This window comes from Stegodyphus dumicola, chromosome 2 (assembly GCF_044657685.1).
Source record: "Stegodyphus dumicola isolate Sdum_Otavi_A_Nest chromosome 2, ASM4465768v1".
In the NCBI taxonomy this organism is placed as follows: domain Eukaryota; kingdom Metazoa; phylum Arthropoda; class Arachnida; order Araneae; family Eresidae; genus Stegodyphus; species Stegodyphus dumicola.
This window is the reverse complement of record NC_140769.1, coordinates 101,627,536-101,647,126: the sequence shown is the minus strand read 5'-3', so window position 1 is coordinate 101,647,126 and position 19,591 is coordinate 101,627,536.

The following is a 19,591-nucleotide window of genomic DNA, read 5'->3' as shown; positions in this document are numbered from 1 at the left end:
AACTGTTCTGTTGTTAAAAATTTTTTGCATAAACTTACAAATTTCTGGGCAGTATAGTGATAAAATTAAGTAAAATATTTACACAATTGAACATGTGGAAAGATGTATCCAAAAACTTATATAGGTGTATTTATGTAATTCAACTTAATTTAAGGCAGTTTCTTTGAGATTAATAAATATGAAATGCGCATAAACTGAAATCAATGAATTCACATAAATCTGTTTTATTTTATTAAGATTTATTTTCTAACCTAAGCAAATTCGTGAAATATGCAGAAAAATCATTTTTTAAAGACTTTAATGTTATACGCATTCATTTAGATTTCGAACTATTTCTTAATAATTTGCTGTACATAGTAAATTATGGATATCATCTTTATTACTTTAAAACAAAAATTCAACAATAGCGAGGGATTTCATTATAAATTTAACATATTTTTACTGGAAAATAAATGCACGGAACAGCTTAGAAACACGTACATGTCACTGCCGTAATGCAATGTTTTGAAGTCACAAACATGGACGCCGCTTGTTCGGCGGAGTTTCATTCCCCGATAGTGGAGGAAACTGCGAACCCTCCCTCCTTCTATTCTAACCTCCTTGAGAAATACGATGAAAACGTGTTGCCAAACCCATATTTCTAAAAGAATGAAACTATTCAAAATGATGCGATTTCATCAAAAATCTATCAACAACAATAAGACAGGAAAATTGTTGCCAAAATCACATTTGTCATGTCAAAAAAGATGTGACATGTCAGAAGTGTACTCGAAAGCTTCATTTAAAAAATTTTTTTTAAATACAAAATATTATCATTTTTCCAAAATTCTTTTTGTAAAAGCAGTCGCAAGGATGAAAGTTTAACTTGCCCAAAAATCAAAAAATAAATAAATAAATAAATAAACTGTACATTTTTAAAAATAAACGTTTTCAGAAAAAATCCCGTTGAAAAGGTGTTAAGCTCCCTTTGTTAAATAAATTCGCATTGAATCGATTTATTGAAACACGAAATTTATTTTAAGTTCGTAAAATAGCTAAGTGCCTACGTTTCATGACGATGTGAAAATGAAGTGTGTAGAGTAAAATCTCGCTTTCCTATAGCCCATTATGTCTCAAAATGATGCGATTTCGTCACAAAACATAAAATTAGAAAAATTCTAATTCGAATTTCGAAAAAATTGGTTCGAGGTGCACTGGCTCTTGTCTAGATGCACCTATGTACCAAATTTCGTAGCCGTGGGTCTATTAGCTTACGCGCAGCGCGAACGAAAGACACACACACAGACAGACTCTTTGTTCTTATTATAAGTAGAGATTGTTTATTTGTTTGTTTGTTTTCCTTTGTAATAAACTTTTGGCAACGAGAATGCGCAGTTTGAACAGAAGAGATGTAGATGAGAAGAACTTTAAGAGTTACTGCTTTAAAGAAGTGTAAGGCCCTCATGGACTGGAGGAAACGGCGTTCGCCTTTCTTATTGCTTAAAAGCAAGATTGCTAATTTTGCTAAAGATGTAGATGTCGGATGTAATTTCGATTTATTGTGTTTCTGTATATATTAACGTTGAGTTATTAAAAATTAAAAGTTTTTTTTTTCTTTCTTGAGATTTCATGAGTAGAATCTCAGAAATTATCTTTAGCCAAGCTCCCCTGAAACCGAATTTTTAGAAGGAAGAAAGGTAAGTGAAGCCTTTTTCCTTAATTTTAGAACTTAGAATTTGAAAACCTATGAACTAAGAAGTTAACGTTCTTAGAATTTTCTAAATGACATTCCTGCCGGGATGTGAGTTTCATTAATTGATCTTGGATTGAAAAATTAATATTAATGAAATCGAAACTAGAAATAATTTGAAATAACTTCTGTTTGTTTTATCATTGTGAAACATTGAAGCTTAATATGTAGAATTTTTATTTGAATTAATTTGCATTGATAAAGTGAACTGTGTTATAGCATTCTTAGAAACTTGTACATATACTTTAAAATACGGCCGAAGCACAATCATATGAGTTATTAAAAAGGAAACGTAAATCGCTGAGAACAGTGGTTACGAAGGCAGTTAATTCAATGGTCAGGAGCATATTTGCTTAGGCATACCTAGAATTAATTACCATAACATCTTACAAGAATAAAAAATAATGAATATAGTATTTGTAACCGATTCTTATATTAATAAGGAGCTTTGTTTTTTTCGAAAAAGACGTTAATGAAATTCATATCTTATTGGGCTCTGACATTGTGGGAAAATTATTAACTGGTAATTTAAAACAGCTTTCTGGTGGTCTCACCCGCTGTAGAAACGCATTTAGGATAGACAATTTTAGGAAAATCTAAATATAAATCTGACTTTGAGCAAAACATTCGCTGTTGGTGCACTCTTTGCTTACGAATCGTGAAAAATTATAAAATTTATGGGAATTGGATTCGCTAGGCATAAAAGATCCCAGTGAAAAGCGAACAAAGTTAGAACTACAGGATCTTGCTTTAAAGCATTTTGAAAACACTGTAACTAGAAATGAAGAAGGCAGGTATATTGTTTGCATTCCTTGGATTGAGAGCTATGCAAAACTTGGAGATAGTTTGAACTGATTAAAAAAAGACTGAAGAACATTGTAAGATCTTTCAGAACTGTAGGAATATTAACTGATTAGGAACATGTATTTGATAAATGGGAAAACGAGGGCATTATCGAAAAGGTCGATTTGAATGAGTCTAACAAAACTGGGAAATTTTACTACTTACCCCACCGAACTGTGTTTAAAGAAAATTCTACAACTAAGATTCGAACAGTTTTTGATTGTGCTGCTAGACAGAAAAGTTTTAATTCACTCAATGATTTTGTAGAAAAGGGCCCAATCTCCTTGAAATGATACCTTCAATTTTGAATCGTTTTAGATTAGGAATAATAGGAGTCATGTCGGATATTCTAAAAGCCTTTTTGCAAATTGCTCTACATGAAAATAATAAGAATTTCCTACGCTTCTTGTAGTGGTTAGGAGGAAATCCTGTTATGTTGGTTATATGCGGCATTGCTGCGTTGTTTTCGGCCTTTTGTGCAGCCCATTTTTATTAGCGCCGGTTTTAAATTGCCATCTAAAAATGCACTTGACCGTTTAATAATGGTGGCTGAAAAATTGAAAGACTCTACGTATGTGGACAGTTGCATTACGAGTGTAGACTCAGTTGGAAAACTAGAGTCTTTCCAACGAGATGCCAAAGAACTGTTAGCTGTGGAAAAGTTTGATCTGAGTGGCTGGCTTCACGGTGAAGTGTGTGGTCAAAATTTTGAAAGAAAAATTGACCATCAAAAATCAGATCTATATGAAGTGCAGGTACTGGGGCTTGCATGGAATTTAGAAGAAGATTCCCCGTCTGTCTCATACACAGAAACAGAGACAAAAGGAGAATTCATTACAAAAAGAAAAATACTTTCGTTAGCACATCGAATTTTCGACCCGATCGGAGTCACTTGTCCTATTCCTTTAATTTCCAAGTTACTGTCACAGGAATGCTGGAAAATAGGAGCTTCGTGGGATTCTAAATTACCTTTAGACATAGAAAAAATTTTGAAAGTTTGAAAAAAAAAAAGTTTGTAGATCTATAAAATATCAAAATTCCTCGAAGGCTCTCGAGCCTCGAACTTAACAATATATTGTTAGAAATTTTTTGTGATGCCTCTAAATTGACCTATGCTACTTGCGTCTTTCTTCGAACCGAAAAGGATGGTGAAGTAACGTGCCAATTGATTCAAACGAGATCGAAAGTCTCACCATTAAAGAGAACTTCAATTCCAAGGTTAGAGATATTAGCTTGCACGATTGGCGTAAGTTTGGCTACGTCAAGAAAGAAAAATTTGGGCATGGAAGATGTGTATCATCAGTTTTTTGGACAGACTCGATGAGTGTTCTTTACTGGATAAAAAAGGAAGGCCAATGGGCGATTTTCTTAGCCAAAAGAGTGGGAGAAATAAGAACACTATCTTTTAATGAAAGTTGGAGATATGTACCAGGTATACTGAACCCTGCCGACCTTTCCTAACGAGGAAGTTCTGTAAGAACTCTTATCAAAGAAAGTTGGTGGAAAGGACCTTCTTGGCTGATAAAAAATGAAGAAGAATGACCAAAATTGGAAACATTCCAAGTATGAAGATAGTTAATTCAGAAAAGAAAAAAAACTATTGTAAGGGCAGTTTCGGTGCAATGCAAATTAAGAAAAGTATTACTATCATTATTCATCTTACGTTAAACTTGTAAGAATTAGGGCGTGTATAACTAGACTTATAACAAATTATGAAGAAACTAGAAGGTCGTAGAACAACAGGTAATTTGATGATTGATGAAATCAAAAGGGCTGAACGTACTTTGCTGAAGCAAATACAGAAGGATGCTTTCAGTAATGAGACTGACAAAAGATTAAATTCTTTGCAGGTAATTTAAAACTCGGATGGTATTTTGAGATTAAAAACAAAAATATGTTTCAGAGAGGATCATAAAGAATTCCATTTGCCTATTATACTTCCATCCCATCATCCGGTTGTGAAAGCTCTCATTATTTACAAGCACGAAAGTTTAGGACATGCCGGAGTCCAAATGCTTATGAGCTGTCTTAGAGAGAATTATTGGATTCTGAAAACTAGAAAAACTATTAAAGAAGTAATCTGGTCTTGTACCATCTGCAATAGGTTTAAGACGAAACCGGTAACTATATCAGAAGGACTTTTACCTCATAATCGTTTAAAAGTTGCCGCAATTTTCGAAATTACAAGAGTGGATCTTACAGGTCCTCTTATTCTCAAAGGAGAAACAAAAGCTTGAATTTTGATCCTGACTTGTGCAGTATATCGTGCAGTACATCTCAAATTATTAATCTCAATCTCGACTGAAAATTTTTTTCTTGGTTTGAGGAGATTTATAACACACCGGGGAAGACCGGCTGTAATTTATTCAGACATTGGTTCTAATTTTAAACATACTTCTAGGCTCTTAGAGAAAGTGGATCTGGAGAAATTGGAGAACACGGGGGCTAAATTCAATCACATGGAAATTCATACCTCCTAACGCCCCCTGGTGGGGAGACTTCTGGGAGAGGCTGATTGAACTGATGAAGAGAATTTTAAGGAAAACTTCAGGCAAAGAGTCTTTAACTCATGAAGAAATTATTAGTGTTCTATGAGAGTGTAAAAGCTTTATTAACTCAAAACCGCTGACTTATATTTCGGGAGATCCCGAAGATTTGGAACATCTAGCTCCTGCAGTGTTCTTACAAGCCATTAGAAAAGCGTACCCGATTTTGACAATATTGAGGCAAATAGGTTAAAAAAGAAATTTACATTTACATATTTACAAAATTACATATTACAAGGCGCTTTAGAACTGAGTGTCTAGGGCAACTGAGAGGAGCATATAAGGTAAAAAGAGAAAGTATCTTAAATGAAGGAGAAATAGTTTTGTTAGGAAATGATCATACCAAAAGTCTGAACTGGAATTTAGGGCGAATAGTGAAACTCTATCCTGAAAAGGACCATCGGTTTAGAGCAGCTCTTGTGAAAACAGCATATGGTTCCTTTTTACGTCCTGTGCAAAAATTGTAACCTTGGAATTGCAGGAAATTCCAGGAAAAGGAAAACACATCTTTATGGCCTACTCATTTTCCTTTGTTTTCAGATTCATATGGAATACATTCTATAACTTCTAATTTAGACCCACGTACAGAAGGACGCCCAGAACGCCCAAAGGAGGCAAACACTTCATGCCAATCCTGTTCCAATGATGGAGCTGTGCTGGAGAGGAAAACTGAGACTTTCAGAGTATCAACTGATGATCCAACTCCTACTCGACCATCGAAGCCTCAGCGTTCACTTTATGGCAGACTAATAAAACCAACGAAAGTGACTACCTAACAGTTGTTTGAGTTTTATCAAGAAGTTGTTTAAAACTTCTTGTGGGGAGTGTCAAAAACGGACTAAAAAGAAAAACTATAAAACAAATTAATAAACAGACAATTCTGTTTTCATTAGATGGCGCGCGATGAAATGTTAGGACATTATTTTTTGTTATCAACTTTTGGCAACGAGAATGCGCGGTTTGAGCAGAGGAGATGTAGATGTGGGATGTAATTTCTATTTAGTGTGTTTCTGTATATCTTAACTTTGAGTTGTTTCAAATTAAAAGTTTTTTCTTTCTTCAGATGCAGATTTCATGAATAGATCTCCGAAATTATCTTTAGGCAAGTTCACCCGGAACCGAATTTTAAGAAGGAAGAAAGGTAAGTGAAACCTTTTTCCTTAATTTTAGATCTTCGAATTTGAAAACCTAAGAATTAAGAGTTTAACTCTAAGACTGAAAACACAACGCTACCTAGCGTCATCAAACTTTTAACGTAGTCCTCCACTCAAATATGGGCACCTAAAAGCCCGAATTAGGCATTTAATTTTTTTTTGTCTATTTCATATTTCATAAAACTTTAAAAACATTTTGATTAGCAAACTCAATGATTTCAAAGCGAGCAATAGAAACATTGTAAGGAAAAAAAATTAAGTCCAGCGCGCGAGACTGTCTATCGAAGATTCTAAAGGTATGCTGCTTTTAAATATTTTTAGCCCAAATGCTCTCGAAATATGCATGTGTGTGGAAATTAAAAAAGCACTCGTTTGGGCGTAGTGTTTTACTTTATTTATCAATTATCACGTTCTTGGCGCTGACGTCGCATAAAATTCGATTCTACAGCAAAAACACAAAATATTTAAAAACATCTTTAGAATTTCTGATAGTCTCGCACTCTGGAAATAAAATTTTTTATTCCGTACAGCGTTGCCACTATTCGCTTTGAAATCGTTGAGTTTGATAATCGAAATTTTGTTAAAGTTTTACAAAATATGAAATAGGTGATAAAACAAATTCTAAATTCAGGCTTCCATGTGCCCATGTTTGGGTGGAGAACTACGTTATTCAAAATTTGATGGCTCTAGGCACCGTTGTTTTTTCGCAGTGCTGGAAACATGCATATATTCATGCAGATTCTTCATTATTTAATTTCTTTAAATATAACACTGTTCGATAATATTTAGTGGCAGCTATTTGGAAAGTGATATAATGCATTTAAGTGTTTCGACGCAAAATTCCATTTCGAGACTATCTCAATCAGGTCTAACGTCCCATTTGGGCTGAAAATAAAATTCTGTGGCATTGATGTGGGTTATTAAACTACCGAATGATTTTATTGAAAAGAGTTATAAGTGTCAGCAATACTGTTGGGATAATTTTGTTAAACAAAATGCCTAAGAAAATAAGGTAAGTTTGAAATCTTTAATTCTAGAAAACTTCGAGTAAGGTTTGAATGGAAGCATATCCTAAAGACACGACACGATTAAGCTAGTTTAGAACAGTGGTCCTAATTAATCCGGAGGCTTCAAAATCTATTTACCTTGCTTTATGATGGAAAAAATGATAACAAGAAACTGCAAGGTGATGTCAGGGCCACTTGATACCTCAAGTCTAGAACGGTTGAGCAAATTTTGTTAAACAAAATGGTTGAAGAAAAGGAGGCAAGTTTGAAATCTTTAATTATAGCAAATTTCGGGTAAGGTTTGAATAGAAACTTATCCTAAAGACACGAAGCGATTAAGCTAGTTTAGAACAGCAGTTCTAAAATTGATCCAGAGGTTTCAAAACCTACTTCCCTTGCTTTATGAAGGAAAAACGATTACAAGATGATATCAGAGCCCAGAGGCGTAGCTAGGGTTTTCAGCTCCCGGGGACAGCTGAAAATTTTGCGCCCCTTTCTGTATGCCAAGAATGGAAAACATTTCATTCTAAAATTTCATAACATCAATTTGGCGCCTCCTGGATGCTGCTCCCGGGAACAAATGAAAAATAATTTTTTTTAATGCTAAATAGCAATACAATCGGACCATCTCAAACTATTTATTATAAAAAAGTATTTAATAGCTGCCAATCTTAGAAGGTGATTCATATTCCTTTTGCATGGCTAAAACTATGAGAATACAATACAGCCAACCGTCTAATCGCCAGATAGATAAACCAGGGAGAATTTACAAATGTTTAGTCATCTTATCCGCTGTACGATTGGTAAATGTGCAGTTAAAGAGAGAATTAAGGCTACAGGTTATGCTTTGTTAAAAATACAATCGGCCTCCTCTAAGACGACCACTTATGATTCTGAGCAATTTTGGTTCTTGCGTAGAGTTGGTGATCTTGAAGAATCATGTGCTTACATATTTAGGAAGATTTCGGGTCCGCTTAATTTTTGTTTCAGATCTAAAGGGTATTTCTTAAAATGATCGATCTGATAGTCGTTTTCGGGACTGTAAGTCTGAATCATGGTTTCCGAGATAGACATCGTGATTTTCGTATCTTCTCGTAAAATTTTCAGGGTATTAATTTCTATTTGTCTTCCATACTTTCTATCAATCGTGATGGGTTTGCGCTTAGAAAAAGCTCTTTTCAAGAGACCAAAGAGACAACAGTCCATAAGAGAAATGTCAGGAAACTTCTCAGGAATATGTTGAAAAGATATATATGCAATACCTGTATCAGTCACGTAAAACTTTTCTTGATATAGTTGATTTTAACATTTTTCCCACTCTTAAAATTTTTAATTTCTCATTGTAAGAGAAACCTAAGACAATCATAAACTTATTACTGAATCTTTATTCAGGAACCATTCTTCTTTTATTCATGAACCAGGTTTTTAAATTTAAATAAAAACGAGCGTGAACATTTCTTCGGAAAATCTAGAAATGGAGTTAATTATATTCAAAGATTTGAATATACAAAGTTTATTAACTTTTATTAGCATTTGTCAGAAGATAAACATCTTCAGTTACGAATTTTTACAATAAGAATACCCACTTTATTTTTGAGTACATTACAGTTTTATTTATTTGTTTATTTTTATTCACAGTTGTGAACAGTTTTTTTTTTCCCCTCCGTTGTTGAAAATTAATAAGTCTACGAAAAGAACCAGACTCCGATGATTACGTACAATTTGTAATTGTACTTTCTAACAATTTCCCTCCAAGATTACAAACTTCGTCAAAATCGAAACGACATGATGTGTTGTAACTGAAACGTGTAAATAACATAGGAACATAACAGAAACAAATATGTTTGCAATAATTTACACGCAAATATTTTTTTGGATTCGTCATGGAAAAAATCTAAGAAATTTTAAAAAGAGACTAGATTGCCGTTATTTATTCTCCAGTTTTCTCCCTCTTGAGAAGTTTTCGTATATTTATTTTTATTTAAAATTAAAAGTACGTTATTTATTAGTTATTTCAATATATTACAATTATCTGAATAAATGCTAATCTGAAAATTGTAATATTTAGCACTAAAATTTTAATATTTATATAAAATTTAATATTTAATATTTAGCACTAAAATAAACTAAAATTTTATTTGTTTGAATTACGAATTGTGAACAACAGAAATTTGTCGCATATATACCAACTTTTAAATTTATAGAAAAACATAAGTATAAATTTGGCATTTTTCTTTGCGTTATTTTTATTTGTATGTTTTGACAAATATCTAGTAACAAGTTTGAATTTAATTTTAAAAAAATTATTTTGGTAAAAAAAAAAATTCCTCTTGCCTCCCTTTTTTTTTTTTTTTTTTTTTTTTTTTTTTTTTAATTACTGCACATCAGCTACTTTCAGGTTGTGCATTGGCCCGTGTGCAGTGTAAGTTTAAGATCACTGTTGAAAAGTATCTTTTATGTAATAAATGTCATCTTGCACTGTAGCAAAGTGCTATAAAACTCATGGAAATGAGAAAGGCAGGATTGTATGTCAGGCTTTTCTAAAGGACAATTTACTTTTGGCAAAAAAAATGGATACATGAAGCCAGATTCTTAGTGAAGAACGCAAGAATTTTCAGCGAACATTATCTATGCAATGATTATGAAGATGACATGAAAATTCGCCAGTGCAGGATTTACGTATAATCTACATAAGCTACAGCTTAGGGCCCTTGCTTTGTTGGGATCCCCCCGAAAAAACCCTGTATGTGTTCGAAAATCCTATTTGACATTGACATATAATATCTGGACTTATAAAGGGCCTCATATCTCAAACAGCTTACGGCCTTTATCAAGTCTAAATCCGGCCCTGAAAATCGCTTACTTGGATTGCCGCAGAAGAAACTGTTAAAAGCCAGGTACTGCGCCGATAACAAAAATAATGCAGAGTGCTTTCGCAAGACTAAACGTAATTAATTTGAAGAAAATTCATTTTGAGGCCGATTACGAAAATGATGATAGGCATAATAAATCAAATATGAATGACATTAAAACAGAACTCAAGAAGTAAATTGCTTACTTGCTCTATCTGTAAAAAAAATCAAAGAAATGCATTGATAATTTGTTAAAAACAAAGCTAGCTCAGCATTTTAGGTAATTTAAATCGTATAAAACATCAAAGTTCTTTCGCATAAACAAAAGAATTTCCTCCTTTGCTCTCTTTTCAAAAATTAAGTAATTCTCTTTAGATACTGTGAGAAAAAGTTTTTTTGTCAAACTTCAGACAACCATCTTTTGTTTATTTAAATATAATGTATGTGTATAGATGTGAGTATAAGTTAGACAATTCTTTTAGGTATATCTGTTATTACATCAAAGCGGAAGAGAAACACGCCAATGTAAAATTTATAATTAGGCCAAAAGAAAAACTATTTTAATTAACTTTTGAATAAAACTACAGATTTCAAGGGCAATCAAATATTAATCTCGCTTCTCTAGTTGCAGGAAAAAAACAAACATATATATTCAAAACTACTCCAATCTAAGGTTGCTTTTTAGCCCAAAGGGCTTTGCCCCCCCCCGAGGAACTATTGTTTTCGTTTTGCAATTTTGCGTTGAATCACTCTAAATTTCCGTTTCACTTTTCAAACTGTTGCCACCAAATATTATCGCTCTGTATTATATTTGAAGAAATTAAATAATGAAGATTTTGCATAAATGTATGCCTTTTTCTCGCATTGTGATAAAACAACGGTACCTACAATCATCCGGCCCACCAGCGGCCGAGCGGTAAAGTCGCTGAACACTGGTAGTTCGGTCCGAGGTTCGAATCCCGCGAACGGGCTGGTTGCATGGGCGTTTTCGTGGTTTTTCCCCATGTGTAACGTGTATACGAGCCAGTTTCCCTTAGAAAGTCCTCCACGAAAGGCATCCCTCCCCTTAGGCAGATAGCCCTCGTGTGCTTTGCCATAATACACACACCTACAGTCATCCAGTTTTGAATGACATAATCCTATAGTGAATATGGGCATCTGAAAGCTCAAATTTGATTTATTATCGATTTCAGATTTTGTAAAACTTAACGAATTTTTGATTAACAAACTCAAGGATTTCAAAGCGAGCAATGGCGATATTGCTCTTGAACTGAATTTTACGGTTCAAGTGCGAAGAACATGATATTTAATAAATAAAGGTAACACACAAAATGTTAAAAAACGCCCCTTTGGACGTAATTTAAAATCTGAAAACTTTCACGTTTTCTTTGCTTTTTTTCCCTAACTTTAAAAAGTTGTTGTTATAGTTATCTTAAAAAGAGTAATATAATTTTTACACTTAATATGTAGATGAACAAATGATAATGAATGCCATATTTTTTCCCTTCATGTTTTAATAATACATGCATAGGGAAATGAACCTGCAATTCTTAAGAAAACGATACTGTAGCGTATTTTATCTATTATTTTAAAATTATTAAATAAGTATTATTAACTTTTAAAACGTTAGAAATATATTCTCTAATAACATTTTCTCTTCTAAATTATAGCTATTTTTTTTACTCACAGTTTTCCAAGGCTATTTTTTCGAATTTAAATCGTTAATTTCTTTGCTGCGAATTGCGTCGTTGCAGTCAGTGTGAACATGACTATGGCATCATTCCTCACTTCCTGTTACAGGAAGAAAAGTTCTGTAGATTAGCCCTTCGCTTTAAAGTCCTGTTATTCAGTCAAACAAATAAGCATGTAAACCACATCGAACTAAAGATTAATAATTTCTGCTATAAAGTACTTAATTGCCATAATAAAAACAGGATGCGCATTCTTTGGTTTATGCAGTTTTATAAAAAAAAAATCGGGTCATCCAAAAGTAAAAGAAAAAGTAAAATTTCAGTAAAACGAGAAATTATAGAATACATTGTGGTTTTTACATAAATGCACTGAAAGACATGGAATTTGTTTTAGTAACAAAAAATTGATAGCCTGAATATGATATTCTAGAGGAAATGCCCGAAGAAAATGATCTGCAGAAATGGCTTTCCTAGAGTCAGCTGTTTCGGTCCTAAAAAAAACGGCTTTTCGCGCGGGTCTCTGAGGAACATCCTCGAGTTGTGTTCTTTCAAAATTCAATATGCTGTAGGAAATTATAACAGCATAGTTGTAAGTGCTTGTTGGAAGTAAAGAAGTGTCCAAGGCTGAGCTTTTGACAGAAATTAATTATACATTCAAAGCTTTACAAAATTTGGAACGTAAGCAAAGGCAAACTATTCTCACTTAGATAAACTGAAAATTAAAATTGTTGCATTTCAGCATTTAATGTTCTCAGGCTTAAGTGTCCGCAATCTATCACAGGCTGCGAGTCATAAGCAGAAGCATGCTTCTACTGTTAATATATTAATGTGCAAACCTTAAGCAATTTTTCTAATTTTGGCCGTAATTCGTCAAAAACCAATCGGACGAAATGAAATTCATTCCATAGAGGCACAATTTTGTAGCTAAAGGATAAGGAAAGCACATTAGCAAAAAGTGAATTATGAATAATGAATAATGTACATTAGCAAAAACGACGCAAACAGTACGGAACAAATTGTAAAGAAGCTTTATTGTAAGAAAGACGTTGGTGCAAAAAATAAACTATCTGGCTAAGAGGGAGAACAATAGCCTTAGTAAGCGTATTATTACCTCTCCTGGATTGCGATGGTTGCCTTGCACCGGCTATCGGTACTCAGCACCAGATTATCTAACAATTCTTAGAGTAAGAGTTTCCATTCTTCAAGGAAAGTGCGTTTCAGTTTGGTATTCTCTGGAGGGTAAGATCGTGCCTCTAGGCGTCTTCCTAAAGTACCACACACATGTTCAATGGGATTTAAATCAGGGCAGCATGTTGGCCAATTCATTTTGTGGATATCTTCATTTTCTAAAAGCTCCTCAACAGCATGAGTCCTGTGGCGCCGTGCATTTTCATCCGTAAAATCAAAGTCGAGACCAACTGCATCCCAAAAAAGACACATGTGGTAGAGGATAACTTCATCACAATAAAGATCTGCGATCAGCAAACCTCTGCCGAAAATGTGGAGCTCCGTCCACCCGTTTATTATAATGCTTCCCCATATAAGCACGCCAGGACCGCCCGCCCCAACTGTCTCTTTCCCTGATGTAGTGGGACGAAAGCGTGTCTCTACCTCTTTCCATATCAACTGGCGCGATAATCGTTTGCCAGACTGAAACGACTGTCTGCGATAAAAAGGACGTTACTCCACTGATGAGGTGTCCAAGCTTTGTGTTCGCTACACCACTATAAACGGTGCCACCGATAGACTGCTAGCAATGGTATGCATCGTTCAGGGCGGAGAGCGAACCGGCCACCTTTATGAAGTTGTCTGACCCACGGAGGAAGGAACAGAAGGAGACGCCTTCCTTCCACCACGGCTCATGCAGTGCTGCCGAGCTTTGCTAGTTTAAAGAAGGTGGCACTTTTGTTTACATGTAGAGAACATTTCCTTGACAGTGGTTCCGCCCGCGACAGTTTCTCACCAATCGAAAAGCAGGCATGCTTTCGCAAAAAGAAAGATTCGTTGTTGAATGGGTTGTTGAATGGTCATTTTATATAATTTTGTGGCATTTCCTCACAAATAACGTCTTGGTTATCTTTCGATAACATGTAGCAGCGACTTCGTTTGACTAAGGTGGTTGCGATCATTTGGCGTTTTAACAACAACGTCTTAATCAGCCCAATTTCAACAGCAACTGCGATTATTAATTTGTTTATAAAATTCTAAGCTACTGAACTGCATAAATATAAGTTTTAGCAAAATGTTTATACCACTTGTAAAGAATGATAAATACTTTAAGGTATCATTGAAATGTTAAAATATCACAAAAACTTAACACTTTAGTTTCTATATAACTGGTATACTTTTTCGATGTTCTTGATAGTGCACTTACTACCTTTATTTTATGTTAAAAAATTTTTAAATATTTCAAATCAAATACATTTTCTATAATCCCCGCAGTACTGAAATATGCTCTGCGATCAGCATCATAGAAAAACAAATCGCTGTTTTTAGGGGGTTTTTTTTAGTAAAAAATAATATACAGTAAAAAATGACCTACGCTAAAAATAATAGAATTACAGTTTTTTAAATAAATTTTTTTTTAATTTTTGGATACTCCATAATCGGCTATTTTTCATGATATTCATTTTTGAAGCGATTTTTCTCTTCACTTCCTTGTACGAAGTAATGGAAGCATTGCAATTGCGGAAAATTTCGGGTATCATATTTCAACGGAAATATACATTTTTACTGTTCCTGAATCCACGTTGACTATGTTTTTGCGCAACATCTATACGTACGGACAGAATAAAGGATTCGTTATTCCAAAACGGACTGAAAATGGATTCAAAATGCTATTTTTCCTCACGTCTGTAAGTACGTATATTTCTCGCATAACTCGAAAACATTTTGACGTAGAACCTTGAAATTTTGTATAATACCTACTTTTTCACCTCCCTTTCTTATGGCAATCGGCACTACCAAAGGTATACACATATAAATATATACAAGGTGTCTCAATACCGCGTTCTAGAACTTCTAACAGCAGTAGGGTGCACCTTGGTGATTCGGAATCATATAGCAATGCAGAGTCGGAAATGCTTTTCTGGCGCTGATGTACACGTAAGCATCAGAAATTGAAAGGCGCCAGTTAAAATTAAACAAACAAAAAATGCTAACGTATTAGAAAAGTTAATATTCGTTTTAATGATTAATTTACATGAAGAAAAGTAACATGAGTCAAAGATAGTGTTCGAAGTTGCGGCCACCGACTTCAATGCACGCCTCACATCTACGGCACATGGAATTCCGAATATTCTGAAATATTCCAGGCAATCTCGAATTTTCTCGGCAGTTACTGCGATTCGTGCAAACAGCTCATTGACATTGTAAACGGGGGTCTCATAAGCCAATATCTTCATATGCCCCATAAAAGGAAATCAACACGCGGTAAGTCCGGTGAATGCGCCGGACCACCACGTCTGATCTACTGTTCGCCAAATCTGACGCTAATTGGGTACGAACGTTATGGCTGAAATTATGAGCAGCCCCATTGTGTTTTAACTACATTCTCTGCCGCATCGATGCAAAGGTTTTTTCGTCATCTAAATGTTGTGGCATGACTTGCTGCAGAAAGATCAAGTAGTTACAACCAGTTGGACAAAACGGCAGTAGGTAAGGTCCGATGAGGTGATCCCTCACAATGCCGACCCAAACATTAACCGAAAACCGATTCTGCGCAGCATGACGTCCTGTTATATGAGAGTTTTCTATCACCCAGAGATGGGTGTTATGGGCGTTGAATATTCCTTTCATTGTGAAGGATGCCTCATCGGTGAAAACACAATAGCAGAAAAACGGTGTAGCACACTTTTCAAGAAACCATTGTGCAAAAGCAATAAGATTTGCAAAAGAAATACGGTTGAAATGCTTGGATACGCTGCACGTGATACGAATTAATTTCGTTTTCTCTGAGTATCCTTCAAATGCTCGAACGTGGAACCCCGACAATCTTGCACTACACTTCGTTTAACTTGGAGTCCCCTGTACGTGACTTAGCACATTCTCTTCGATATCCGGAGTCCGAGATGGTCGTGCCCGATTCATGGCAGCTCTTTAAAAGGAACCTGTTTTAGTTAACCTCCGGTGCAGCCTTGCAAAGAAATTATGGCTGGGTGCAAGCCTCATAGGATATCGTTCCGCATACAGGCGCTGTGCGGCTGGCCCACTGCAGCTGCAGCCCCATATGCCTATCGGCTAACTCCGCGTTTGTACAATTATTTATCCTACTAACTTTGCGTTCTTGTGCGAAATGACGATTCCCTGGAAGAACTCTCAGAGCTTTCACGCAACGTCATCTATCGCGTCAGAAAACCATTTCAGACCCTGCATTGCTCTATGATTCCGAGTCGTTGGGGTTCACCCTTTGGTGTCACACGTTTCGTATCTTCCTTTTGAGGAACATTTTAACTGTATGCTTGTAAAAATTTCATATCATTTTTTACTGTTAGTTTAGAATACCTATTGGAGGCCACTCGGAAACCTCTTCGTGTTTTAATTTTATTGTAAACGTTGACCCAAGCATCAAAGTTCATTAGTTCCTCCCAGGTGGTCAGGCGATAACTTGCATTAAAACTTTACTATCTTCTCTCGTAAAGATGGTTGCTGAGAATGCTTTCTTGCGCCCCAGGTAAAACATGCTGCCCAAGATTTTTAAAGCTAGGAAGAGGTTTCCTCCGTAGTAGTGAGAGAGATGCTATAGAGAAAATTCAGAACCAGCCGAAAAAAAATGTCTCCAATAGTTCCGACCGATACAATGTAGAATGTAAGTTGAGCAGAAATACGGAAATAAATTCGAAACTTTATAAATTGATTGCTCCAGAGAAACTGTGAATGGAAATAATTTACATGTTAAGTTAAAGTCAGCGGCTGATCTAGAAACTACAGTTCGCGAACTTTAAAACAAAGGTATTCACATTATACCATGATTCTTCTTACATCTTATTACATCTAAACATGATATTCATGTTTAGCTGTAACAAGACTATTCAGATGTTTAAAGTAGTTTTAATGAAGTAATAGCATCATCAAAATAATTATTAGTAATATATCATGGAACGTCCTTATATTTGAAAATGAAGAAGCGTTCCAGGAATAAGCCAGAGTTTTTAAAGTTATGCAAAATGCCCAGAAAGAAAGATGACTAGCACATTAATCTACCGATCGTTTTTGTTGATTTATCGCGAGGTGAGTCAATAAAAGAATTTATAAGTAACAAGATTTCTCAGCCTCGTAATTTACATCAAATAATTCAAAAGAAAAGAACTTGGGTTTACTCAATACTGAAACGCGAAAACATCTTCGTCCAGGTTTGTTTACTGTATTGAAATAGTGCCTATCATGGTGGTTTGTTTTATTTGAGTATGGCAAACCACGCTAGACAACTATCTAACCAAGGCGAAGGATGCGTTCGTGGAGAGCTTTGTGAAGGAAACTGGTTCGTATCCACGACACAACCACTAAAACGACCATTCTGCCAGCCAGTTCACCTGAAATCGAGTCCAGGTCGAACTATTAGTTTTCAGCAACATTACGGCTCTAACCCTTTCTGTTAAAGCGCCTTTAATCGAATACAGCCTGCATAACTGCAGAAGGAAGCCCTGCTAATTGGTGAAGGAATATGGAGTTTTAGTAATGCAACGCTTTTTACTAAGTAGTTGCTCCTGACCTAAATGCTGGGACACGTAAAGAAAAATTCATTACTAAACTGAAACCCTGAACTGTAGGATAGACCTCCGACCTCCTTTTAAGTTATTTAACCTTCTACAAATAGCTATTTAAAAGGACATTTGTGAAGAAATAGGCAAAGAAAATATTCTTTGAAAGCATATCAAGTTTTTATCGTACTATCGATTTCTATATTTCGTTTTAGATTTCTCTCTAGCAGGCAAAAGCATTTATGTATGCCTCTACGCAACTTTTCACGTATGCGCTAGACGTAATGCATCGTATCACATACCATTTGCAACAAGGAGGTTAAAATAAACTCAAGGAGGCTATTCTAACCTCCTTGATTAGCAAGGAGAAAGATCAAAATTAAAAAGAGTATGGTACGCTTTCTTCTGGGCGTGCGAAGCTACTACATCATCGTAACTTTAAAAAATCGTCAAATTAAAAAAGGGATCTCAAATCTGTATAGCTATTTGTATATAAAATATTAGTTAGTTCCCTCTACTCCATTTAACATGAAATCTTTATTTGTATTAAATATCAGAAGAAATATATTACCAAACATAAACCAAATTTCGTACAATAATAACCAACTAAAAAAGTTACTTGCAAGCAGTATCTCTGGCTAGTTAGAAAAATTCCTTAAATATTTTATTTATCTTGATTTTTAAACAAAATATTCTGATTTCTCTTCACCTCTTTTGCGAAATTTTCTGCTACATGCATACAAAAAGTCACTTAATTAATTTTAAAAAAATCTATCCTAAATTACTACTGTAGTTCAATTTGAATTTTAATCACATCCTTCTAATTATATTCTTTAGACAGACAGACAGACAAAGTAGACAGATGTCTTTTGTTGCACCCGCTAAGTCTTTCTGCACCGATGGGCGAAAAATCAAGCATAGGTGCGAAGGAAAGGTATATAGAAAGGGGGGCAATTTCGTATTTCAGAGGAGAGTAAAAAGGAACTTCGTATATTTTATACGAGTTCGAAAGGCCAGGAAGAAAAGATGGGACAAAATAAAGTAAAAAATAAATGGCCCAAAAGTAATGGAGAGGAAAAAAAATTTATTTATAATTAAAAAAAAGGGCCTATAGAAAGAAAAGGAAAGGAAGTAAGAGAATTTTGTTTAAAAAAAAAAACACGATTGTGTTCATTAGTGTAGTCAAAGTTGTTATCATTTACATTAAATACAGTCTTCCAGGTGTGTGTAATGAGTGTGTTTTGTAAAGCTGAATAGAGGTAAAGATGGGGAAAATTAATAATAAAATAATAAATTTTGGGGATCCAGTCACATAACAGTATAAGTCAAGTTTAGAAGCTAACTTTTGCTATAACAAGGAAACTAAAATTTAAAATTTTTTAAATTTAAACTTTTATTTTTTTACATGGAAACCAATATTAGCCTCTACCTTGAGACACAGTAACAGAAGACACATAAGATCAAGATACATATAATATCATGCAAAGTTATACATTAAACTAAGTAACATCATCTATTGCGGTTTCCAACATATTTATATATTCAGAAAACACCATCAGATAAAATCATAAATCCAAAACAAGGCGAGAACATATCAGCAAAAATAAATAAGTAAATAAATTACGGAGTTTTTTTATTATTATTATTAATCAATTTTTTTTAAAAATAAGCATTTTATTTATTTATTAAGTTAATGGTCATAATTTATTATATGTGTACTATTTTATCAATTTGAGGCGCACTGTATTAATATATGCTTTTAATTTAAATAGATAGGAAATATAGATTAAAGGAGCAAAAACTACAACTCTGTACATTCATTGAGGCCCGAGATCGTGTTTTTAGCAAGGAGGTTAAAATAGAAGGAGGGAAGGTTCAACTCAAACGGTGAAGCTTGGCGGCCATGTTACTGTTATCACTCTGACTTGTGCAAGGAAGTCTGTAATTGTAACATTTTTTTTTTCCTTTCCTTTTTGAAGCATGTCTGCTTATATTGCATATGGATGCACAAATAGATTTTCGAAAAATATTCCTGGGATTACTGTTCACTCGTAAGTATTTTCTTTTTTT